This window comes from Lytechinus variegatus, chromosome 1 (assembly GCF_018143015.1).
Source record: "Lytechinus variegatus isolate NC3 chromosome 1, Lvar_3.0, whole genome shotgun sequence".
In the NCBI taxonomy this organism is placed as follows: Eukaryota; Metazoa; Echinodermata; class Echinoidea; order Temnopleuroida; family Toxopneustidae; genus Lytechinus; species Lytechinus variegatus.
In genome coordinates, this window is record NC_054740.1 from 50,993,764 (window position 1) to 51,021,151 (window position 27,388).

General features: G+C 36.4%; 1 protein-coding gene across 1 annotated transcript in view; it reads right to left on the minus strand.

Moving 5' to 3' along the window:
* The window catches only part of LOC121415989 (transcription factor HIVEP3-like), a 63,625-nt gene extending 40,386 nt beyond the window's left edge, over nucleotides 1-23,239 (minus strand). The window contains exons 1-2 of the mRNA XM_041609413.1: nucleotides 22,520-23,239; nucleotides 2,357-2,413 (exon numbers count right to left, since the gene is read on the minus strand). The gene's annotated coding sequence lies outside the window, so the exon portion shown is untranslated. The remainder of the gene's footprint in view (nucleotides 1-2,356; nucleotides 2,414-22,519) is intronic.
* Nucleotides 23,240-27,388: the final 4,149 nt, after the last annotated feature.

The following is a 27,388-nucleotide window of genomic DNA, read 5'->3' on the forward strand; positions in this document are numbered from 1 at the left end:
CACTCTAATTCTGTTACCAGTCTATTCTTTTTTTTAGTCAGTCTCTCTGTCGCACACCATCTCAGCCTGTCTGTCTCTTCTGCAACTTGCAAGGTTATTGCTTTTTTTTCATCTCCAATCAAAGACAGTGATATCGACAATGAGGATGTGCAAAGCCTTTTTCATGCAGATTCATACAATGACAATCATCTGCTGCATTACTCTCCCATTACCTTTCATTATGAGTTGAAAAGTCAGAATAGATGAGAAATTGGGAATGAAAGAATGATTTTTTTTCTCAATTTTAAACTGATCAACTTTACTATCAAAATTCCGTAGGCCTATGGTGTCAATACAGCACACTGGGATACCTTGAGCTGAGAAGACAAGCAGCTATCTGCTCAATATACAATAGAAAACACTTGACAATATGTGTTGATAAGACAGATGTATTGAAAATTCTCCACACAAAAAATGCTACTATCAAGCAACACTGACATTTCAGGATTAAGAGAAACCTTCTCTGACTTTCATAAATTTGCCATCTCTAAACAGTTTTCCCTACACGTTACATACATTTGTTGAGTCATTTTTTAATTTGTTTCATTCCATCTTCTTTTAATTCATTAAATAAATCACAAGAGACTAGAGCATTTCATTCTTCTCAAGGAAGTATAGCCTGATTACTTTTATTAGGAACAAAGCGTTCAAGGACAATTCCCCAGGGGAACAACTTCCACACTCCACAGTAATATGAAAATTGTTTTGGAAGAATTTGTCTTTGGATGTGATATCTGGGGAGACATGTACTCTAGAGAGATTCCAACTTGGGAACCGTTTCATAAAGAGTTACAACTATGGTAACTTTGGCATACCATGAACAGGGCTCAGCAGCCAATTGCAATAAGGGTTTCCAAGATATTACAATAATGGCATAGTGAACAAAGTCACAAGTCCTTAAGAAATATGGTCCAGGTGACATGTGTTGTACAAAAATATTTATTGTGAAATATTGTCTAAAGGGGGATTGTCCTCCTGGGGAAGTTGACCTGTTATACTACCAAAGTAATCTGGGAAAACTGGGAATCATTGCAGTGTAACTCTTGCATTTTACTACAAGGCTTCCCGCACTCATGGGCATAAAGGTATCCTTTTATCACGAAAGGATGTGGCTTTGTGTGACCCTACGTAACCTCCAACAAACTCCTGAAGTCTACATTTAGACTGATTTTTATCTCAAGGATGACTGCAATTTCCAAGCTGTGGCCTACTCCGCTTCACAAGACCGTAACATCACAACCTTTGACGCAAAATGCCACAAATGTTGCAAGCTTTGAAAATAAGATTGTCAAGAAGGATAAATTTCCTGAGGGTTATCTGCCATGTCAGTTCAAATCAGAGGGGTGACTGGGTAAATGGTTAAATCTAGGTATAATCCATGATCAATAGGATGAAAATGCAGTCTCTAAAGTCCTAAGACAGTCTTATCGATTGTCTTAGGACTGTATGCAACTGCAGCATTAACATCCTTTGGCAAGGCATTGATCAACAATTGCCACTCTCAACCCAGGTGAGATAAGGTACTCATAATGAAGGAGAACGATAACATCAGCAGATACGTATTTAAGCAAGGGTTACATTTTTAAGCACCAGAAGGAAAATCAAATCTGAAGGACCTGTTGGTTAAATATACCAGAACCAACTTTAATAGTCCAGAGAGTTATAATTCAAATAGGTTTAAAAAAAATGATACAATCAGTCCTCGTTTGATGGTCAATTATGTTTATGAGTCCATTCAAAATTCAAGAAAAAATGAATTAACAGAATGAAATCAAACTAGGTTTACAATCAAATTGAAATGAAATCTGATTTTAAAATAGCAAATCCATATCCATGATACAGTATGGTATTCTGAAATCCTGCCTGATCATGGATTCATCATATATATCCATATTATTTTGCAACACAAACGTACCACACATTGGGCTGAATGAGCAAATGATGCCAAATGAATTTTATTTAAAGACAGCTTTTTTTATTTTATATGGATTTTGTTTTAAAGAATCTCCTTTGTATGAAGTTATCATATGTCTAGTAATGTTCATCTGACACATCCATGGGAATTGTACTTGTAGTGAATATTTTCAGACACATCAGAGCAGAATGATGAATAGACGAATTGAATAACATACATGTACATGTAAGTTTCAAACATTTACTTTATTGATATATATTTTCATCTAATTCAACCTACATTGTTAACTAGTGTTTTACTTGTCTGATTTTAATCTGTTCTTTCAAGTCAACTTGATTTTGGGATGGAACTCCCTTTATTCCTCAATTTGAACAATTACCGAAAATAAGATATAACACCCACCTTGTTGATGCGTATCTATAGTCTCATCTTGTCTCAGAATAGAAACTTCCTCTTGCTCTGTAAAGAAAGAAAAGTGGGAAATAAAGGAAGAGAAAATGTAAATATATAGAAAATTTAGGCCTACCGGGGGCCACCTCATAATGTATATGTTACATATATACAAGAAAAAGTCTGCTTCGGAATATAAGAAATAAATAATCAAAATTTACTTATTAAAATGCCGTAGATATAAAATCATAGATTTTTTAAGGAGAGAAGCTCTCAAAAAATTAAAGTCATACTCTTCGTCAGTGCCCATGATGTGACCAAAAGGAAAGAAAATTCAAAATCCTTTTTTTGGGGGGGGGGGCAAATGTAGCCCTGATGAACAATTTTAACCATTATGATGTACTATTTTTCCATGTACTGGTATGAAAACTGATAAGGTACCAATGCCATTCAAACAAACCCTGAACACTCATCTCAAAATGCCACTTTACTCCTCCTTCAAAGACAGATCTCTGACTGACATCTTGGAAAGTGAAAATTAGAGTGCAAATTCACTCTTTTCACAGAATATGCAGCACTTGTAATCTAAACTGAATCACTATACAAAATAACGATCCCTGACGTAACTCTTGTGTGGTTGAAAGAGTGAAGGTTTCCACTAATACTGGATTTGTCAAGAGGGTAATCTAATGCACAATAGGGCCGTCTGCACCATCCCGAGTTTTCAAATTAGCGTGCTATTTCTGATCCGGCAAATTATCCCGATCTGAACAATCTTGAGATTGTTTGCAATGGAGACGCAATTATCGCGCTAGTTCGTAGGATTAATCTCGAGATTGCAATCCCAAGTCAACTTGAGATTATTTGCAAAATAGCACGCTATTTTATGAATTATCACGCTAATTCGTAGGTGCAGACGCAATCGGGATTATTTATCACAGCGTCAGACCATTAATGCATCGATGCCTCGCTCGAGCAGGAATCGCTCTTCTTGCGATGGTGGAGACAGGGTTTCTTGAATCTCTAGATTAATCGCGAAGATGGCCGATCGCGCTAAAATCTCGAGATTAAGCAAACTCGGGATGGTGCAACACCGCCTATTGGTCTCTCTGCATACCATCAAAACATATCTGATATGTATACTTCAGAGCACATCCCTGTTCAGAGGAACTGAGAGTCAATTAACTTGGTGGGAAAAAGAAGGGAAAAAAGTGGGGGGAAAATGACATAAACCTCAGGCAGTACTACTGATATACATGCGCATCAATCAAACATGACTAAATTACAGCGGTTAGATAAAACAAAACAAAGTTTTTCAGCAGGAAGGAAGGAAGTGAGAGTACAGTACATGTAGGGTGGCGATTGGAAGGGTACACCTTTGAATTTAAAGATAATACCAGTTGTGATAATGATCTCAAAATGAGTTCGAACAAAATCCAATAAAATAACCACCCACGTGTTTGTATGTATTCAAATTAAAAAAAATATGTGCCAAATGGCTCTGGGAAAAAAAGGTGTATTGCTGAGAAATGAGAATAACAAGCATGGAATTCCATATAATGTTGCAATTTAGATACACTGTCCCACATATGCCTTTTTTGACTCTTGCAATGATGCTTTATATTGGCCCAGCAAAATAAATAATAAATGGGGGAGGGGTCAAGGGGGAGGGGGGCATTAGCCCCTCAAACTCTTGAAATAGCCAATTTTGGAACACATGGTACAGTACCATACTCACTCTCGGGTACACACCCCCTTTGCAGCCGAACATTTTTCATATGACCTTCATGTTATGATGCCACCATATTGATGGCATTCCAACAAAACAAACTCAGCATGACTTTGTATGGACAAAATAGAACATGGATCTTGGTTCAATATAAATTGTGAAGGCAGACCTATAGAGAAATCTACATTGCAGAAGGTTTAGCCTACATGTACTTGCAAAGGTTGAATACCCCACCCCTACCCCATCCCAAATTTAGAAACATTATGTGTCCACTTTTCAAACATGTACCTAGCTATTATATAGATTTTTCATGAAAGTGTGAATATAAAAGGAATAGGGCTATAGGGCCTACTTTTATTAACACCAAAAATACAACACGTCTTCATAGGAAACAAAATATAGGCCTACATCTCCAGTAAAATTCAGAATGTCTGGTAAATGCACCACAGCTTTTTTTATTCTTCTATTTTCTGCTTTATTGTCATGACTCGTCACCATTTAGCCTATTTATAGTAGTATTGTTAAGAGGCTGCTTTCTAGACACCACTTTGACACTGATTTGAACTCTACTGAGGTCCTAAGGTCATGTGAGGGGATTCTGTATTTGAGCCCATGGCTAGATTCAATGCCGACAATGGTGTCTGCTTGAAATACTCCATTCAATGAAATACAGAGAAGAGGAAAAGGTAAAGTATTGATATCACTTATTGCTTTGTCACTGTGATCTAGAACTGCATGAAGAAGATGAACTCAGGAGCAGAGTTTCATCTTTCAGTTTCATAAGCCCAAATTAGGACTTGCCGAGCTGTCAGATTGCACTGTAGAAGTGACAGAACTGGTTAATGGATTTAGGAAGATGTGTGAGATTGAATCATGTCTGTTTTGATAAGGTTTTAGTCAAAGTGATTCAGTTAATACAAATAAAAGTTTAATCAACTCTGAAGCATGTCTACAGACATATCGGTAAACGATGAAGTGTTTTGAAATTGAAACAAGCTTTTATTTTAGCACTATAAAAGTTGGGTAAAATGGTCAGGGTACTTTCTCGGTAGGCAGGCTACATGCGATGTCATAAAGAACTTCAGGAGCACATGAGGGCATACCATGAAAGTTGTGGCACTGACTAAATTGTCAGCTCTGCCAATTTCAATGAAATCCTTGTTTTTTATTGGCTCAGAAGATCAGGCCTCTGACTGCAACACATTTGGTACCTGTACTCGCAGTAGAAGACAAATTGTCAGTACTAAAATCTTTCATGAAATGGTCCCCTGAGCTGAGCCTCATGTTCAGTTCAATATATTCCCTTAAAGGACAAGTTCACCCCCAACAAAAAGTTGATTTGAATTAAAAGAGGAAAATCAAATGAGCAAAACACAGAAAATCTCATCAAAATTGGATGTAAAATAAGAAAGTTATGACATTTTCAAGTTTTGCTTAATAAAACAAAACAGTTTTATGCACATCCTGGTCAGTATACAAATGAGGAGACTGATGACATAATCAACTCACTACTTCTTTTATAATTTATTATATAAAATAGAAGATATTCTAATTTTCTCCTCATTATCAAGTCAAACAACAATTAATTCCTCCCTGAAAATGTGTAATTAGCACTGTTTAATACTATATGGTTCAGTCAAGTTGGTCCTTACTGTAAAAATGAAATATTGTATCATTCAAACAATAAAAAACAAAAGAAATATCGAGTGAATGTCTCATTTGCATATTACTGAATTGTGCTTATCACTGTTTTGTGAAAATAAGCGAAGCTTTAAAATGTCACGACTTTCTTGCATTCTATCTATTCAAATCAGTATTTTTCTGGGGTGGACTTGACCTTTAAGTAAACTGTTATGATCACTGTCACTGCACTATCATGAAAAAATTGTAGGCTTAGATAAATTTACAGGACTTGGAAAAAGAGTAACAGAAAAATTAGGGAGTGTGGCACAAAAGAAAAGTAGAAGAATAAAATAAAACAGAATGAGGGATAAAAAGAGGAGATTTTGAAAGATCTTGGGTGAGGGCATGGAGCAGTTTCAGGACACGTAGCCAACATATCTATCCCCGTATCTTAGGTTTACTCTTCTTATAAACTTGAGGTTGCCCTCGGACCTACAGCGGGGGAGGAAACACGAAAGATAGAAGGTCAGGCAGAGCCCGGTCCATCGACCCGAGCCAAATGACAATTATGGAAACCCCCTCAGAGCAAAATCTCTAAACCACAACACCATCCAATGACGAAGTCCTCGCTGGTACTCCCGATAACGCTCGCTTTCATTTTTAGACATCCCGTTGCTCGGTTCAGCCAGCATCCTCTCTCCCTCTCTCTCTCTGCCAGCTGGCAGGGGGAGTAGATACATAATTTGTTGACATTCACTTTGCCAAGCAAAGGACTCCCCAATGACGAACAGCCCCACCCCACCCCGCCACTCCCAATATATACCCTGACACATATCTACCTAAAGGAAAGGTACACGTAAAGTCATCTGATATTCAGACCCTTTAATAACCACTTTAATTTAGATTTCAAGAATGACTATTAAGATGACTGCCTTTCAGCTTTTTGAAGTAACCTGTTTGAATAAGGATCATAACTCCACTGAACTGTATATATTGTTGCAGGATATATTTAGCAAAAATTCAACCAGGCCTGAGTTTACATTCCTTTCCATCTTTTCCCCCAATATCTTGTCTTTTCTGTTTTTGTTAAAATGTCAACTACTATGTATCCAGTAATGTATTCATAATTATTACTATTTAGTTATTTTTTATGATATCAATGAATAAATCAATGATTGATTATGATTTTTATGATATTAGAGTTAATTAATATTCATGCACGTAGGTCCATTATATAGCAGTTGGAGAAATGCCCATATCTAGATGACTAAATGTGAAATTAAAATTATTTTACAGAATGCTGTGGCCAAATTTATGATCTCATCTATCAAGGCTGCTCCTTTTTTACTGTAAAACTTCAGCCAACATTGTCCTGTACCTGGTGCATAATTGGAAAAGATTACATGTATATTATGCCAAAGCAATGGCATGATTAAACATTTCTCACAGATAGTGCATCAAATATGAATGTGCTTTATAAACATTGTAGGGGTGAAATTGACATATATTTTCTGGGCTTCTAATTTTATAGCTTACCAGCCAAACTTCAGTACTTTAGTTTAGACCCTCGAGGAATTTCAGCGACTCTTATTAGATTTTCTGGGGTTCTAACAGTGTTGGCAATCACCATGTAGGTGTTACACTTATTTTTTGTGTGTGTCAACTCAAAGGATTTGGGAAATTCATAACATATTGGCTTTGTAGGAACTAGGAACATCACCTTTAAAATTGCACTTTTCCAATTGTTTAATGCTTGCATTTCATATTTCGTACACTTGGTGGTTTCAGACTGCCTCAAAGTTCATTATTTCCAGGTATTTTGGAAATGTGAAAGCAAATCACGCATAATCTCTCTGAAAAAAAATACCTGCCAAAATAATACTTGTCAAAATTACGAGAACTTTCGCAGGGATTTTTCCAAGGTCGCAGGTACTTTGGCAATGTGAAAGCAAATTACAGGAACTTTTAGCACAGCGTGTAGGAGGGCGGGGGAGCTGTGGGTGGCTGCTGATCAAGCGATTTTGAATCTCACGCTTTGCTTGCTTATCAGACCATACTGCACATGCTCGTAACTTCAGGAACTTATCCCGAATGATATGTTTCGGGGTGGTGTGAATTGTGGGAATAATTAACGGGTAATTACTTGCCTGAAAAAATTATTGTAAATTTAATGGGGATTCTTGTGATCGGGGCGGTTAGAAACAAAAATTGCTAGAATACAACATCTATGGGTAAACCATGTTTCAAGGATAAAGAAAAAAACTCATAATGTAACTGAATACATATAAGTTGTAATAAAATCACGGTCTGGTTTTCGCTTTATCTCACCCATATGCATTGGTCAGAGGGCAAACCCCTGAGTTTCCTGACAATGTTTTCCTGTTCTGGAAATGATTTATGCAGTCCAACCTTGAGAATTTCATGTACTCAAAATCAAAAAGAAAAAAAAAGAGAAAGGAAATCTAACTTTAATACCATACAATACCTTGAAGAACTACTTTTTAACAGTTCAGACAAACTTTGATTTCCAGGTCCATGGGCCAGTGAACATTGGTGATTATTTCTTTTTTATTCTTATTTTATTTTGGGGGCATTATTGCATCATGGTTCACTTCCACTGCACATCTAATCACAGATAGGTTGGGAGTATAAAAACATATGTAGGTAATGACCATCTATGTATTAGTTTTATGGCATTACCAAGAAAATATAGGCGGTTTCAAACCGCCTCGATCACAAGAATCCGTTAAATTATGAGAACTTTTTAAGGCTAAAAAATACCCGTTAATTATTCCTGCATTCACACTGCCCCGAAACACATCCTTCGGGATAAGTTCCCGAAGTAACGAGCATGCGCAGTGTGGTCTGATAAGCAGGCAAGGCGGGAGATTCAAAATCACTAGCCCAGCAGCCACCCACGCCGCCGCGCCCAACGACACGCTGGGATAAAAGTTCCCGTAATTTGCTTTCACATCGCCAAAATACCTGCGACCTTGGAAAAATCCCCACGAAAGTTCTCGTAATTTCGCCAAGTACCTACTATTTAGCGTGTATTTTCTTTCGGGGATATTACGCGTAGTTTGCTTTCACATTACCAAAATACCTGGTATTTTCTGATCGGGGTAAATTTCCCGATCAGAGAATACCTGGAACTGGCGAACTTCGAGGCGGTCTGAAACCACCTTATGATCCAGAGAATTTCTACCTCAACAAAGTGAAGGCACAAGAACCCCAAGAAGGCCTAATATGTAGGCCTGTATCCAGGACCAGGCACTGCTGGAATCCATGGTGAAAATTCCATTTTACAATTATAGCGAACATACTGAGGCAGTTACTTACAAGTCTTATGGTTAATGTTGGGAGCTGCAATGAATTATGCATGGACCTACTACACATGTAATGAGAGAAAATAGGTGGTTTCAGACCGCCTCGAAGTTCGTCAGTTCCAGGTACAGTATTTTCTGATCGGGAAATTTACCCCGATCAGAAAATATCAGGTAATATTTGTGAAAGCAAATTACGCATTATCTCCCCAAAAGAAAATACCCACTAAATACATGTAGTAGGTAGGCCTACTTTTCAAACTTATAAGAACTTTCGCAGGGATTTTTCCAAGGTCGCAGGTATTTTGGGAATGTGAGAGCAATTTACGGGAACTTTTAGCCGGGGGGGGGGGTATTCGACCAAAAAAGTACATGTAGTAGGTATGTGCTACGGGCGAGACAAAAAACGGGGGCCTTGGAGCTGGCTTATTGTAAAAAGGAGGGTCCTCGAAACGGCCTTTGGAACTACAAATGTTTGTGAAAACGGGGATCCTTGGAACAGGTCGCCTGTGTGTGAGTGTATACATCCCTATGGAACATGCATGCAGCTAGCCCGAGGGCACGGGCGCCAGTTGCGCTAGCGCAGAGGCGATGGTCGAACAGCGCTCTACAGCCACTTTTCACCAAAATTAAAAATGCGGCCAGAATGGCGTAACGGAAAATATGCAGAGCTTTGGAGCGAATATTTTTCTTCTTTTTTCTCGATAAGAAAATGCTATTCTTTGGAGAGGCTTTTTTTGTTCTTTTCCTCAATAAGACAAAAATTCTATGACTTGGAACGGAAATTTGAGTGTAAATATTGGGGTCCCCTCTGCAGCACATACCCACTATGCATTATATACTGAGTGCCCCCCCCCCCCCCCCCCCCCCCGGGCTTGTAGCCCAGTGTGTGTAGTTGGGAGCGGGCACCTTGGGTGGCTGCTGAGCTAGTGATTTTAAATCTCGCGCCTCGCTTGCTTATCACACCATACTGCGCATGCTCGTACAAAGGGTATGTTTCGGGGTGGTGTGAATGCAGGAATAATTATTACGTAATCTTTAACCTAAAAAAAGTTCTTGTAATTTAACAGGGAATCTTATGATCGAGGCGCTTTGAAACCACATCGGAGGGGGCGTGTGCAGTTGTCATGATGATTATCCACCTTTTTCAGGACGGGAGCTCGTAAAAATAGTGCGGATTATTTTCGGAGTTTGTGAACGCAATTTTTATTGAATTATCTGCATTACTCTTAGGCGGCTAATTGGAGGATGGGTTTATGAAAGGGGTAGGCCTATTATTCATCCTTTGCGTCTTGCATAAAAAAGGGTTAATACCTGAGATGATAATACATACATGAAATAAAAATGTAGGCCTATACTACCACTTGGATTAACAGTTCTTGAAGCTTATACTGTACATGTAATGTAGGATTGGATTTGGAAGTGTTAATTTGCTAATGAATAAGACAAATTGATCCAGCAAGTGTCATCCCTATGGCCAGGTCTTGACGTCTTTTTATCATGACAACAAGCAAACAATAGGCGTACATTGCTATGGATGGCCATTGTATTTCATAATTGCTAAATACACTGGTTGTATTCTATTTGTAGCATGACATGGTCTATTAAACTCTTGCTTAACTTTATATTAGAAGCCACAAATGAACAGTTTGTTAACATTGTATATAACTGCTCTTTCATTGTGTTATAGTAGTGAACTATATTGATTTTCTGACTAGAATTTTACAAATTTGTAATAGGCCCTTAACATTTTGTTGCAAATGTGTGCTATAAACTACATAATATGGATGGCACAGAAAAAAATACACTTGCTGAAATTAAAATTGCTTTGTAACCACAAGATTTGCTGAAACCAATCACATTGCAAATGTTGACACAAATAAGGTGCCAAGACAAATATTCTTCATACGTCAAATATCTCTGAGAAAAACCAACTACAAATGAAATCAATCAGGCAAGGGCGATTCCATCTCTAATTCATAATTTCATTGATTTACATTGTAGGCCTAGAAGCATCTACCTCTGCAAAGACCCCCAAATGGTTCAAATTAAATGCAGATCAGAATAATCCCAATCAGCAATAAAAATTTGCGTTCATGACTTCAGAAATACTGCGAGACTGTCCGCGCATTATTTTTCTCCTCCCAGTGCAACTAAAGCCTGGAGTGAACACACCCATCGGTGCCCTTCCACTCTTCATGTGCAGACAGATCACCCACTGCTCCATTGACACTGATCAAAGCAAATAAAATTCCAAACTTTTTAGACTTTTCTTTTCAGCTGGGAGTTTCAGATTTATGGGTTCTCTTCCAAATACCTGTCTGATGATATACACACATGACCTTTGACCTTTAAAGGTAGTGTTGTTCCAATAATGTGTGTGCACACAAAGTTCAAAGAACCAATTCAAATACTATTCAAATATTCCACAAACAAGTCTGTAATGAATGAATTGGACTTAAAAAAGTATGAATGACTGGTAATAAAATACACTAGACTTCACAAGAAGCGCCTCCGATAATTTTTTTACGAAATATTTGTATTTCCATTAGGCTTCAACAAAGAGACAAACATTAATAATTACATGTACAAAGGCATAATTTTGCCTAATTAATGGTTAAAAAAATCATTATTTATTTCTTATTTATTTGTGTTTTATTATTTTTTCTATTTAATTTCATTATATTTAATTTCCTTATTCATTTTATTTTTTTTTCTTATTTTTTTTTTTATTTTTTTTTGGGGGGGGCTACTTTCACAACTTACTGCCTAAATATGCAACATTACATACTGGTAAGCTTTGACAATGCTATGAATGTGGATTTCCAGAGCTCCCTTTTAAAGTTTCCAGGGCTCTTTTGAGCATTTTAGGGGCTAAATTGCCCCAAGCCGCTAGCCCATGTGTAACTTTTTCCTGCAAGAACAGATTGTCAAGTGTGAACACATCAGAATAGGTTTGATCATGGACCTACATGTAGGTCCATGGTTTGATCAACTGGCTGTCTGCTGTCACAATATTGTGCATGTAAAATGTTAGTGGAACTGGCACCAAAGCCACACTGACAATTCGATTATTTGCTTGGTGGCACAAGGGCATTTGTGTTCCTTGTTGTCTTCAAACTGAGATACTCTATAAAGATAACAATGATTCATGAATATCCAATATCATTTAGAATCATAGGCTATGGTATACATGTACATGGATTAAGAAAGAGTAGACCTAGTTCTACAGTACTTTATCAAAAAGGGCATTTTTCTACAATTCTTGTCTAAATAGGCGGAGCTGCACCATCCCGAGTTTGCTCAATCTCGAGATTTTAGCCCGATCTGCCCTCTACGCGATTAATCTCGAGATTCAAGAAACCCCAATTCCACCATCGCAAGAAGGGCAATTCCTGCTCGAGCGAGGCATCGATGGATAATGGTCTGACGCCGTGAATAAATAATTCTGAGTGCGTCTGCATCTGCGAATTAGCGCGATAATTCGTAAAATAGCATGCTATTTTGCAAATAATCTCAAGTTGACTTGGGATTGCAATCTCGAGATTAATCCTACGAACTAGCGCGATAATTGCGTCTCCATTACAAATAATCTTGAGATGCCGGATCAGAAATAGCGCGCTAATTTGAAAACTCGGGATAGTGCAGACGTTTCCTCCAGTTGAGCATTTCACAACTCATCAATGGGTAAACTAATCCTACAGACATTTGACTACACTAGACATCCCTTCTGCTTTATTGATATGGTAAACAAATTCACCATACCATTCTCTGGAAAACAATAGCATTTTACATGGGAATTGGGTGCCCTTTGTACCTTTGTATGACTAAGGGGCATATTGGATGCATAGAGTAACTGGATTTTACATGGAATTCAGAAGATAGTTAGGCTTATGTTTTCCATTATTGAGTAAAAAAAAAGAAATATTTCATATTCTTGAATGTGTGATTACACCAGCACCCTCCCCCCCCCCAAAAAAAAAAAAGATTGAGCATCAATGTTTTGTGAAAATAATAAGAAAAAAAAGAAAATTCTTAATTCTACTTTTTCAATTGATTCTGATAACACTGCAACAATAACATATGACATTTACATTTTATTAGGACCTTCACCTGTGTGTGCTCAAGATGAAGAAAGGTAGCAGAAAATGGTTAATGCCATGGTATATGTCCTTTCCTTCAAATGCCAGTTTCTTTGTCACCCACAGGGGCGTTTCCCTTCGCCCATGCTATGGTTCTCTGAGGATGAAAGCCAAGTACTGACTGTGAAGAAATATAAAATCAAGTCATAAATCTGTACAGACTTGCTGCGTTCATGAAAGTTTACCTTTTGCAAGTTCAAAAAATGTAGATCTAGATCTATGTTTAAAAATTAATTAATTTCACTATTCATGATGACAATTTGTATGATGAAAATCCAGTTCTCCTTTTGGTTATCTTTTTTTTTTGGGGGGGGTAGGACTGTTGAATGATTCTTACAAGTTACAAGTATTTTCTTATATCCTTCATATGTAAATTTACACCCCAGATAAATGTTGATTTTAATAGAGAAAAATCAAACTTGCATAAAGCTGAAAATTTTATCAAAATCAGATGTAAAATAAGAAAGTTATGACATTCTAAAGTTTCACTTTTTTTCACATAACAGTGATGCACAACTCAGTGTGATGCAAATGAGATAGTAGACGATGTCCCTTGCTCACTATTTTTGTTTTTATTGCTTGAATTACACAATATTTAATTGTTTACACATTTGACAGTTAGGTGCAACTTGACTAAACCATATAGTATCAAACAATGCTAATTCCACATGTTTAGAGAGGAATTACGCATGGTTTCACTTGAGGAAGAAAATGAGGAGAAAATTAGAATATTGAATATAATAAAATACAAAACAAATATTGAGTGGATGACATCATCAGTCTCTTTTGTGCACCACTAAGGATGTGCATATAACTGTTTGTAAAATTATGCGAAACTTTAAAATGTCATAACTTCTTATTTTACATCCGATTTTGATGAAATTTCCAGTGTTATGCTTGTTGGATTTTTCTCTTTTTGTTCAAATCAACTTTTTTGGGGGTGGACTTGTCCTTTATAAAGCAAAAAAAAAATAATGATACTCAGTTCTCATGACCGTAATCGTCATCATATTTGTATTACTCTCATCTTTTCTTTCTAATTTCCCCTAGCTCCGCTATGCCAAGCAAATGCCAATGAAGTTCATGTTTCCTTGTTACAGCATGAAAAAAAAAACTTTCAGATCCGCCTTTTTGCACCTGTTAGGAAACATCAAATTTGCTAGGAATGTGTGTGTTTTATTAAGACTAGGGCAAGCCCTGAAGTCATACAATAGAGCACTGACTGGCAGATTAATCTAAAGGATATACAGTCTAAATTTAGACCATTCTAGGCTAATCAAGCCAGGGCTATCTTTATTTAGGAATTATCTCCCTAGAAAGGATATGAAACTTGCTCTCTGATCTCTATGAATGTACCTATATACACGCAAAGCCATTAATTTTGCTTTCAAGATAGATAATGAAGTAAAAGATATATTGAAATGTTGAGAAGATTGCAAGGGATCATTCACAGGGCACAGGAATTGCAGGTTATGTATCTTTTAGAGTTTAGGTAGAGTAGAATAACTCGCACATATACATGTACATTAGGCCTATCCACATGTAAAAATACAAGAAAAATGTGTATCAGTCAACCCAGGAGAATCTGAAGTTACCCACAAGAAAGGCATGGCAGAAATTTGCACAAATCATGACTGTTCTTTGTGTATTATTATAAATCATAAATATTACACCCACAGACATCCCAGCACTATGATGCAGCTATTATAATTCATGTTTACCCCATACTAATTTGTTGAATATATAGTCTCCTTTTCATTCAAACAGCTCTAAAACAAAATACTACATACAATGTAAATGAACAATTTTTTATAAAAAGAGTACAGGTGCCAATAGCTCACCTTGGGGTTCACCAGGAGCCTGTCATGTACAGTGCAATGATAAAATCTTACATAATGAGAACAGGATTGAGGTCTAGCACATATCCCATGGCACCAACAGGCCCGTTGAACAGTATCTTATTCTCAGCTTTTCTGTGATTTCCGCAAGGCACCATTGTTTTTGTCTGACTTCCGCTGACAAGGTATGTGCCTCCCTTTTTTTGTCTGTAACTCTTCCTCTCGACCTTTCACCTAATATACTGTTTATTCTCTCCCACCCATCGCTCTAAACATCTTCCTCTTTGCTTGTCAGTGAATGCATGGAAGTAGGAGATAAGATCAAAATAAACTCATTCCACCTTCCTATAGCATACAGTTTGGAAAGAATTTCTATTGCCAATTATTCCGTGAGTTTATGTCAAATATAAAGGGCATTGTGGTCTTGTGGTAAGGGCTCGTCTTTCAATCCAAGGGACGTGGGTTCGATTGCCAGCCATGGCATGTTTTCATTCAGCAGGAAACTTATACACTCAACCCAGGTAAGGTACATGTACATGTACATTGTAAATGGGCACCAGCAGTCCTGAATTAATTCCTCAGAAAGCTGTGAGCACCAGAATCGTTACACTTGCTTAGCCAGGGTAATATACATGTATTGACGCCTAACAAGGAGGATACATTCGCTATACAAATCCTATATCATTTATTCATACAAAGATGACCTCACAACTCTGCATTACTCAATTTCCATACAGTATGCACTACAAGTATGTTGTAGGGCCGAGTCAGAACGTTAAATGCCATTCAAACAAGCATACCAGCAGGCCTAAATGTTTTCCTATTTTGACAACCATTTGACCGTATAGAGGGTAGAAAAAAAATCTGTCAGTGTCTAGTTCATGACGCTCACTGCAGAAGCAAAGTTTTGTAAAAAAAAAAACATACTTATGTTTATATGTAAGGCCTGCAACCCTACAGTAACATACATATAAACATACTTATGTTTATATGTAAGGCCTGCAACCCTACATGTACAGTACATGACTGGCTTGTTACCAGCGGAAGCTAACTGTATGACGTGCACTTTAGGTTCTCTGTCCTTTTAAGTTTAACTTCCCCCTCCCTTTGCCATTGAATATGGGCCCCTTTGCTAACCCTGATCAACAACGAAGGGCCCCCTCCATCTGAGCGTTGAAGAACCTCTCTCAGAACGGCGAACCTCCTTTCTTTCACTCAGGTTCATGCATCAATTGCTGCATTGCATCCCAATGATCACTGGAGCATCTTGAATTCACAGGTCAGTGCGATAAATTAGAGCTATTTCTTCCATTCTGCACTGACCGGTCGTCAACCTGCCGGCCAGTTATGACTCATAAGCCGCATTCACACTTTTCAATTTTTTGGAAAACTTAAACCTTTTTCAATTTTTGGAAATCTGAAACCTATGTCAATTTTTGGAAATCTTAAACCTATGTCATCAAAACTATTTCTGATCAACCGCTGTTGTAAGAAAGAAGCAACAAGCCACTCCTACTGCAGACAGTTGTTTTCTACTACACTATCATAGATCTTCTATTAAAACCTGACAAACAAAACATTGAAAATTTGATAAAAAATGGACAAGGAATAATAAACTCATGGCATTCTAAACATTTGCATTATTCTGCTGAAGCAGTTGTATGGATGTCTTCATGAGCAAACTGATGATTTCATATCCCCACTTGTTATTTTGTATTTTATGAAATGAAATTAGGTTTATTCATTTTTTTTCCCTTCAAGAACCAAAAAAAATTGGAATGACAACTTATCTAATGGATTACATATTCATTGCTGCAACTTACATGTACAGTATATCATTATATCATGAGAGACATATATGATTCTCAAATTATTGAAAGATTAAATAATCATGATTTCATGAATATAAGAAAAGGAAAGTGGGGATGTGATATCATCAGCCCATCTAATGAATATTCATGATGATGTGCATGTAACGGTTTTCACAATATATTTCCAAGCTCCTTGATATTTCCAAGGAGCTTCCAACACATAACATCGCTATCAGATTTTGATGAAATTTTCAGCATTTGCTCAGTGAATTTTACTCTATTTACATGTATTTAGATAAAATAACTTCAACCCAAAGCACCCCTTTAAGTATCTCAGCTTTCTTTAATCATGGTAGGGTCCATGCCTTAAAGGTAAATGCTAGTTTTGGTAACGATATCAAAATGAGTTCGTACAGAATCCAATGAAATGACCACCAAAGTGTCTGTTTGTATAAATAAAACGTATGTGCCAAAGGATTCTGGAAGAAATTGTGTAATTGCTGAGAAATCAGCAAATAAGCACAGGACTCGGGTAGAGCGTCAGGCCCGACATTCAAAGCAATAATTATAAACTGTCCCACGTGCGCTTATCTGTGATGGGGATCTTCAGTCTGAACATTTTTCAGCGTAGATTTCACGAATGTAACTGTACCAGATCTAGATCCTCCATGATACATGTATACTGACAATTAAGCCTTGTTTTACAGACTTTTTTGTAAAATCAGTGTTTACTGCAACTACTGAAATTTCTCTTTAATCAAAAATTAAAAACTGTTTGGGTGGACCTACATCCTGTAGAGGTGTTGGTCATTGTAATACAGACCTGGTGAAGGAGTGTGTATAATTTTTGCAGTGAATGGTCTACAGGTGAACTTGAACTGGGGTCTGATGATATGCAGACTAATCTCCCATCTCTGATGATGAGCACAATGGTAGTGAGTCACACCATTAAATTTGGTTAACTCCCAGATAATGATGATTAGACCACAGACAATTGGATGATGACCACTGGTGGTTTGATGGATCAAGTTATGTAATACCCTCATCATCAATCTAACTGTTCATGTGTAGTCTCCAAGCCCAGACTTGGTTAAGATGTTAATCATGGTCTCAATTGCAACTTTGCAAGCAAACTTGACATTCAAATATATGTATAGGCCTGCAAAAAAGTGTTGCATTATACATGTAGGTCCCCCACTCTTCAAAGGGTGATAGTGTAATAATTTAAATCAACACATTTTATCAAAACATAAAGTCAGTATTATAAGACAAATATCCTCACTTTCTTTCAAGCTTAATTTTTTTCACTCAAAGGACAAGTCCATATCAAGTCGCATTTCATAAGTTGGGTATGCAAAAAGGGTGGCGTATGAACAATTTTCTACACGGTGCCATGGATAAATTGTTGCTACATCACAGCATCTTGACCAAATTTATTGAGTAATATCTCATTTTGAAGCTAGAACTATACGCTAAATATATTACTATGAATTAGATCAATACAATATCAGGAACAAAAACTATAGCACATTAAGTATGAAGAAACAGGGGTGGTGGAGCCGGTGGATGCGAAGCCGGTGGATGCGGTAAATGATAAAATATAATTAAACCTAATTAACAACTTACTATAATATGTAATATGACTGATATCCTCATATTTCTGGGCGTTTTAAAGCAGGGAACAACTAAATGTCATAAAAATTTGACAATTTTGAAAATATGCAGCAATGGAATACATGTGTATGTCAGCTCTGATCTGCAACCTTATCAATTAGTAAACCAGACAGATTTGGTTAATTGTCTAATTTGTAATCTTAATTTTTAGTACAAATGTTGTGTATCATTGCAACAAACATTTCTACCCATGATGTTGTCATTTTGCCAAGCATACAAATACAGTGACAGGTATTTTGGGGGCAAAAATGTGAAATTAAATACTGTTAATTAATTAGTATAATTAACATGCATAAAATAATAGATGATTATTCGATTTTTGGTACAGATTTAATCATTGATGTTTCAAGATTATAACTGCAAAATACTAGGGTGATCCAATGTTGCATTAACTTTTGACACCATTTTATGTGCAGCAGGTCCAATTTGAGAAAAACACATTTCAAAATTCACATTTACATTGACATCTATGTAATAATTAGCTGTTAATTAGTCATTTCAATGAAAAGTAACGGTATTCGAGACTTCAAACTTTTTAATTATTTAGAGAATGGTAATAGCTATAACATATCAAAAAATAAGATTTTTGACCATTTTTACCCTGTTCGCGAAATTGGACCACCTTATGACATGCGACCATATCAACGAAAAGTTGATTTGAATAAAAAGAGAAAAATTCAACAAGCATAACACTGAAAATTTCATCAAAATCAGATGTAAAATAAAGAAGTTAAGACATTTTTAAGTTTCACTTAATTTCACAAAACAGTTATATGCACATCCTAGTCGTTATGCAAATGAGGAGAATAATGACGTCATCCACTCACTATTTCTTTTGTATTTTATTATAATATTTCAATTTTCTCCTCATTATCAAGTGAAACGATTAATTCCTCCCTGAACATGTGGAATTACATGTAGCACTGTATAATACTATATGGTTCCGTCAAGTTCGCTCTTATTGTCAAATCTGTAAAAAAATGAATAATTCAAACAATAAAAAAAAAAGAAATAGTAAGTGATGGACATCATTGGCTGTCTCATTTGCATGTCACTGAGTTGCCATATCACTGTTTTGTGAAAAATAAGCGAAACTTGAAAATGTCATAACTTTCTTATTTTACATCCGATTTTGATGAAATTTTCATCATTATACTAGTTTAATAAATATTTCTCTATTCATTAAAATCACCATTTGTATGGGGTGGACTTGTCCTTTAAATTATATTTGTGAACTTGGAATTAATCAAAATGATAATATCTGGGGTTTAATCTGATATACATCTAAAAAGTACACATCATTTATGTACAGGTGGCTTTTTCTCAACTTTCTCTTTCCCCATTTACCATCAAAAGTCTTTGTTCTATTCTATTGTCTGAACTTTGTGAGTACGGTAATCAAAACAAAGTGGTTTGAATAGTGGTTTTTATTACACCCAGTTGTAGAATTACAGATTTTATCTGCTACAACAAGAAGTACTAGAGTAAAGACATGACTTCACGTGAGTCATTCAAGAGTACTTCATATAGGCCTACACATACATCTACATCATGAAGCCTTATGTACTTGACTAAACTGAATTAGGTGCAATCAGGCACAATTTGGAGTAAAATGCATGAACTTTTGATTCTTTTAAAACATATAACATAAAGTAATCGAGGACTCCATTGCATCTTATCTCACTTTCACATGAAGCCTGTATAAAGCATACTCCCCCCCTGGCTAAATGATAAAGCCTTATCTCAGCATCCTCCCAGATCTCTGGGCCTAGGCCTACAATGTATATATTTTTTCCCCTTCCACTACCCCCCCCCCCCCCTCTCCTCCACCATGCCAACAGTTGAACATAATATGAAGTCCTCAGTATTCAACAGAAGATAAAGTTAGCGGTTTTGTAAACATGCAAGAACTGCACACTACAGTGTGAAGAACTAAAACAGGGTGATGTTGATCTTTCTGATCTAGACAACCCCCCCCCCCAAAAAAAAAAAAGCCACTTGCTTCAAATCGAATGAGCAAAGGTTTAGAAAATATGAACAAAAGGAAAACAAACTTGTCCATGGAATTTCTGAATAGTTCTTTACTTTTTCAGCTAGTAATCTTCAGGTGGGTGTTCCTTTCTTTTGGTAAATGGCATACACCATTGATGATGGTTTAGGGTGTAAGAAAGTTTCACTAGTCGTTCTTAAAGTCACTCTTAACTTAGGAACAGCTTTATGAAACACCCACCAGGGATGATTTTAAACCACTTTCATGAGGGTACCTTTTCTTGATCCTTTTTTTTGGGGGGGGGCAGACTTTCACACTTAAGGGAATACTCCAGACTGAAAAATACTAACAAATGAAGTAAAATTTGATGAGAAAAAAAATGCTGGAAATTTCATCAAGCTCTGATTAAAAAAAAATGTTGAATTTTAAAGTTTAATGTAAAAAAAAGTATAAATGAGCACCTTCATTCCCTGTAGGCCTACATGTACATAAATCACTACACTCTGTTATTTGTGAAGACTTTAAAACTGGTCATCAATGAAAAAGACTACATGTAGTCACGTGAAAACAATGGGTTTATAAAAAAGGAAATGACTACCCCAAAAAAAGCAGTTGAGCACTATTAAGAAGAATATAGTTTCAAAAGATAAACATTAGGTTTCAAAAAAGGGCAATAAAACTGACCACACAAAGTGAGTCAAGGAACTTAATAGCAGGCATTTTACATGTACAAACACCTCATTTTGACAGAAAAAGATATAGGCCTGGCAGTATTAAGATAAAAATAAAACAGTTCATTAAATAAACAATATTTCATTGGGTTTTTAACAGCTTTAATACCCTAGATATTAGACTGTATCATATATAGGTTTTTTTTTTTTTAATTACCGGTACTATCATTTGAATATTATATACATGGATCTAATGAGCATACAAAACGAAAATGGACCTTTCTCCCTATTGAAAAACCCTTTCCAATTCAACAATTTTATATTATTTTCTTTCTATGGAGAACCAGCGACGTCAACATCTAATACATGGTCTACTTTCATCTACATATGTACTCTAATACCTCTATCCATCATCATTTCATCTGACAACCATTCGGTCCATTAACCATTTGGTCCAATCATCACTTCATCTAATCACCATTTCGTCAATGACCATTTCGTCTCATAACCAGTTATATCCTATAAATATCCATTTCGTTTTCATTCATTTTGCACAATTCAAAACTTAATCCAATTAGTCCAAAATGGTATAGCCTATGGACTAAATGGCTATTGGACCAACTGGTTATTAGACCAAATGAAAGTAGACCATGACGAACTGATGGTAGAACAAATGATAGTAGATAAGTTGGCAATTGGACGAATTGGAAATATCAAAACCTTTCCTTCTCACTGTAAACTTGGCTGTATGTATGTTTCATTACCCACCACCCCTGCCCCCAACCTAAACCTACCCTCCCCTCCCCTCCCCTCCTTTCATCATCCTACCATTAAATATGCACAATCACCCCTCAACATACTTGTCATGTAGGGCAGACCTCCTGAACAGTGAACACATCCACCCACTTGAATACTTAGGTGCAAAATATGTTTCTGTTTGAAACCATACAAATATCCCACTTTCTATAAAACCCCCTCAGTTCATAAGTTTACAGCAGCAGGTTGGCTCGATGTGTCAGACTCGCCTAAATCTCTAAATGACATTCTTTACGTGATTATCAATAACAGCTGATCCGCATGACCGATTTACAAAGCAATATTATTAGACGCATTGACAATTAGCATAATAATACAGTCTAACATAACAGAGGGAGGCACTCTCCTATCACATTACTAGGTGAAACATTCAGATGGCAAATGCATTGCAGGACATAAAAAAGAGACTTTTTTTAGAAACAAAACATAACTATCGAAACAAACACCACAGAAAGGGCTTTTCAGATTGCGATTTTAGAAATTTAGTATTAAAATTAAAAATATTACATTTATAATATAACTTCCAGCCATTTTGATAATCCTTGATCCATAACATACCTCATTACTTGTGGAAAAGCATCAAAACTTATATTCCTTTCACTCTGAGATCATCCGATCGGCCATAAATAGTTCCACTCTCCGGATTTTCCGCCAGTCTTTTGCTTTGCTACGGACGACGGTGCGGTATATTACATTAGAGTGGGCATTACAATCCACGGAGTTCTCTCGCTCTCCATTCTTTCAGAGCTTAGCAATCACTATGCTATTCCTGTATCCAGGCCACCCTCTTTCTATCTCTCTCATTGAATGTGTGTGTGTGAGGAGTGTGTAGTATGGGGGTTATGAATGTAGTAGACTTCCCATGTCTGTGAGTCTCATTGCAATAATGCTCAATGGGGGTTGCCATTTTTCATTGCACAGCAATACACACACACTCACCCTAGCTTTACTAGGAGTACTCCCTATTTAAGTTTGCATTCTAGCTAGCTATACACAACTGACTCATACTGGAATACTACACACACCAAGACTTATCATCATATTTCCATATAGTCTTTTAAATGCAGACCCAGTTTAGAAGAGGATATAAGATGACTGACAAAATCAGTTATCGTGCATTTACATGTGCATAATTTTCACAGGAAAATCCCAAATTGGTCAACCATGGGTATTTTTACAATTATGTCAATTCCTTACCATAAATCTTGCAAGATTTCAGTCTTTAATCTCCCTAATAAGGCATAAATATGGGCCTATACTAAAGCTCAAAATTGGAAAGTTGGGTTGGTCAATTATTTTTTTAATTGTGCATGGGATGATTAAAGATAAATTCCAGTTCTGGTAACGATCTCAAAATGATTTTTTTACAGAATCCAATATAATGACCACCCATATGTCTGTTTGTATGAATAAAAAATCTGTGCCAAAGGATTCTGGAAGAAATTGTGTAATTGCTGAGAAATAAGCAAAATAAGCGTGGATTCGGTCACTTCCGTCAGGTCTTTATTCCGGCAATAATAATACACTATCCCACGTGTGCCTATTTGTATTGGCGATCTTCAGTGTGAGCGTATTTCAGCTTAGATTTTATGATTTTACAAAGTTCAGTTTATGTAACTGTACCAGATCTAGATCCACAATGATATAGTCATACTTAACCTTGATTTTTACAGACTTTCTCACGGAATTAGTGTTTTACTGCAACTACTGTAATTTAGCTTTAAGTCAATATGCATTCAAGTGTTCATTTATGCAACTACAAATTTGAGAAAATTGTTCCCCAAAGTCTGGCATTTCACACAAATTTGTATTCCTATATTTTGGGTTTACTAAAGAGCTACCCATTCAGTATTTTCTCCATTTTTACTGTTCTTTTACAATTTTTTTTTTTTTTTTGGGGGGGGCTTTTTATTGTCAAAAGCTTCAAAGTTTATGGTTAAATGATAAAAATAGCTGCTAATACAACACCAGTTTCAATATTCCAGATTAGAAAAATTATGTATCAAAGCTGCTATTAAACTTTCAGTCTCGCTTTTTGATGTGAAAAGTGGACTAGATCTCCACTACCAAATGCACAAGAAATTTTCTTCACAGGAAAAAAAAAACAAATGCACAAGAAATTTTCTTCACAGGAAAAAAAAAACAATATTATGCAATAAAATTTTAATATTTAACTTCCACAAGTAATCAAGTACTATACTAACTGTCAAATCTAACAACCAATGATTATCAAAACAACATTTTAAATCATTTTAACATTGCACACGCCTTTCCCACACAGTGCGACTAATTAGCAGAACCGAATGATGAGAGCTATACAGGACTGGGAGGGTGGAATCCCTCTTGCTTAGCCTGGTGTTAATCATCAGAGATATCGATGGGATAGCGACATCTCTCAAACTAACCAATATACAAATAGCGAATAGGCATGAGTGCGATGGTGCGAGATTTCACGAGGTGAAAGAAAGATGCTCTATTCAACGCGGCTAACGCCGAGTTGAATAGAGCATTTCTTTCACGGAATGTGAAATCTTGCACCATTGCACAAATAAGAATATTCGCTATTTGTGTTGTACAACAGCTCGGAATTTAGCAAAAATATGAAAAAACAAAAAGAGTTTTTCCCTGCAGTAATCTATGAAAAGGGGGCAAAAATATTGAAAGCAAAAAGCGAAATCCCACTAGCACACAATGACCTTGGGCAGCATTGCACATTTAGCCAGCAGGCTTATATGTATACGTGTAATGCACCTTCATTTTTACTGAACGCAATGAATCAAATCGTATTGTGACGTCATCTCCTAAAGCCGTGCAACGGTACATTTTGGATGGTACGAATGTTTGACATTCAGCCTCCCATTTGCTCGTGTACAACAAACTAAGTAGGTGTTGTAATACAATAACCAACCACTTTTGAAAGAATATCAGTATAATTTTCTTTATTTCCACTACTAGTATTTGAATTTACTTTATCGAGGTAGATTTAGTCTTTAAATAATGTAAAAGTTGCCCGCAACAAATGGAAATAAAAACTTTTAAAAGCATAGATATCTATGTTTTTCAGTTTATATTGCCATTTGCTACAAGTATATTTGAATATTTCTTCCATTTTCATGCAAAGAATAAATATGAGTTGACGTTTCCATCACAAACATGCTCTATATGAATGAGACTGCATAATATGGTAACACTGACAAACACAGGAACCTTTTCCACAAAGTGTCTGCATGTATAAGACTATTCCCAAGTGACTATTTATAGATCATGCTGGGTCACCAAAAAAATACTAATATCTAATCTCCTAGGCGGTACTGTAGGCTCAGCTTACTCATTACCTCATAGTAGTGAATGTTGTCATGATAGTTCCACTGACACAATAGGCGGTTTCAAACCGCCTCGATCACAAGAATCCCCGTTAAATTACGAGAACTTTTTAAGGCTAAAAAATACCCGTTAATTATTCCTGCATTCACACCGCCCCGAAACACATCCTTCGGGATAAGTTCCCGAAGTTACGAGCATGCGCATTGTGGTCTGATAAGCAGGCAAGGCGGGAGATTCGAAATCTCTAGCCCAGCAGCCACCCACGCCGCCGCGCCCAACGACACGCTGGGATAAAAGTTCCCGTAATTTGCTTTCACATCGCCAAAATACCTGCGACCTTGGAAAAATCCCCACGAAAGTTCTCGTAATTTCGCCAAGTACCTACTATTTAGCGGGTATTTTCTTTCGGGGAGATTACGCGTAGTTTGCTTTCACATTGCCAAAATACCTGGTATTTTCTGATCGGGGTAAATTTCCCGATCAGAGAATACCTGGAACTGGCGAACTTCGAGGCGGTCTGAAACCACCTAATGACTGTTTATCTAAGTCAAGGTAAAAGCCACTGCTGTCTCATTAATATTCATGAATGATTAGCTGTCTGACTCTGTCTACATTCAATGGATGATTTCAAGTCTGGTGTTGGATATTGCATCCCCTGCATGTAGCTTCAAAACCTATTCTGAGTTTGTAAAACTGATCCATTTCAGCAACTACATGTAGCAAGTGACTTTTCAGGGCCATCTTCATTATATGTTTGGTGTTATACTTGAGTAAAAACACCAACACCAAAAGGTCAACACTGAACTTGAAATCACTCATTCTCTTGGTTTTCAGTATTAGCTCTTTCTCACTAAAATACCCTTCTCATAAATTGATGTACATGTAGTTTGTATCAATAGATGTGTGGGTTTGTTTTTATGTTCCAAGAAAGAAAACAAGGATTGACTATGACTACTTAAAGAACAAGTCCACCCCAAACAAAAGTTGATTTGAATGAAAAAAATAAAAATCCAACAAGCATAACACTGAAAAATTCATAAAAATTGGATGTAAAATAAGAAAGTTATGAAATTTTTAAGTTTCCCTTGATTTCGTTTAACAGTTATATGCACATCCCGATCAGTATGCAAATGAGGGGGCTGATGACATTACTCACTCACTATTTCTTTGGTATTTTATTATATGAAAAATGAAATATTCTAATGTTCTCGTCATCGTCCTGTGAAACAATGTTTTATTTCTTCCTGAACATTAGGAAGTGCAGTTGTTTTATGGTTCGGTCAAGTTGGTCTGTATTGTCAAATCTGTAAATGTTGAAATATAACCTTTGACTTTGGACATGTGACCTGAAACTAGAACGAGATGTTCAGTGATACTTGATTACTCTTATGTCCAAGGTTTAGGAACTAGATCCACACACTTTTAGAGTTATGATGGTTATTCAACAAATACCCCCAACATGGCCAAAGTTCATTGACCTTAAATGACCTTTGACCTTGGTCATGTGACCTGAAACTCAGACTCAGATACTTGATTATTCTTATGTCAAAGTTTCATGAATCAGATCCATAAACTATCAAAGTTATGATGGTAATTCAACAGATACCCCATTACGGCCAAAGTTCATTGACCTTTGACCTCGGTCATGTGACCTGAAATGTACACAGGATTCTCAGTGATACTTGATTACTCTTGTGTCTAAGTTTTATGAACTAGACCCATAAACTTTCAAAGTTATGACCTTAAATGAACTTTGACCTTGGCAATGTGACCTGAAACTCACACAGGGTGTTAAATAAAATCATTTTTAAAAAATACCTGAAAATTTCATCAAAATCGGGGAAGGATTGACAATTATGATTTTTCATTTGATTATATGATATCGTTTTTTATGGGGGGCATTCGAGAATGAAAAAAAATGGATTAACTACTGATTTAATATGTAAGATATTATTAGTTCTACAACTTATTTCTTTCCAAGGGAGACATAGTATCATACACATACATCAAGTATGTGTGTATGATATGTCTTTTTATCTGACAGCTACCATAGTAACAGTGCTTCTCAGGAATCTCAGCCTATCAAATTCAAGAAAAATTGTC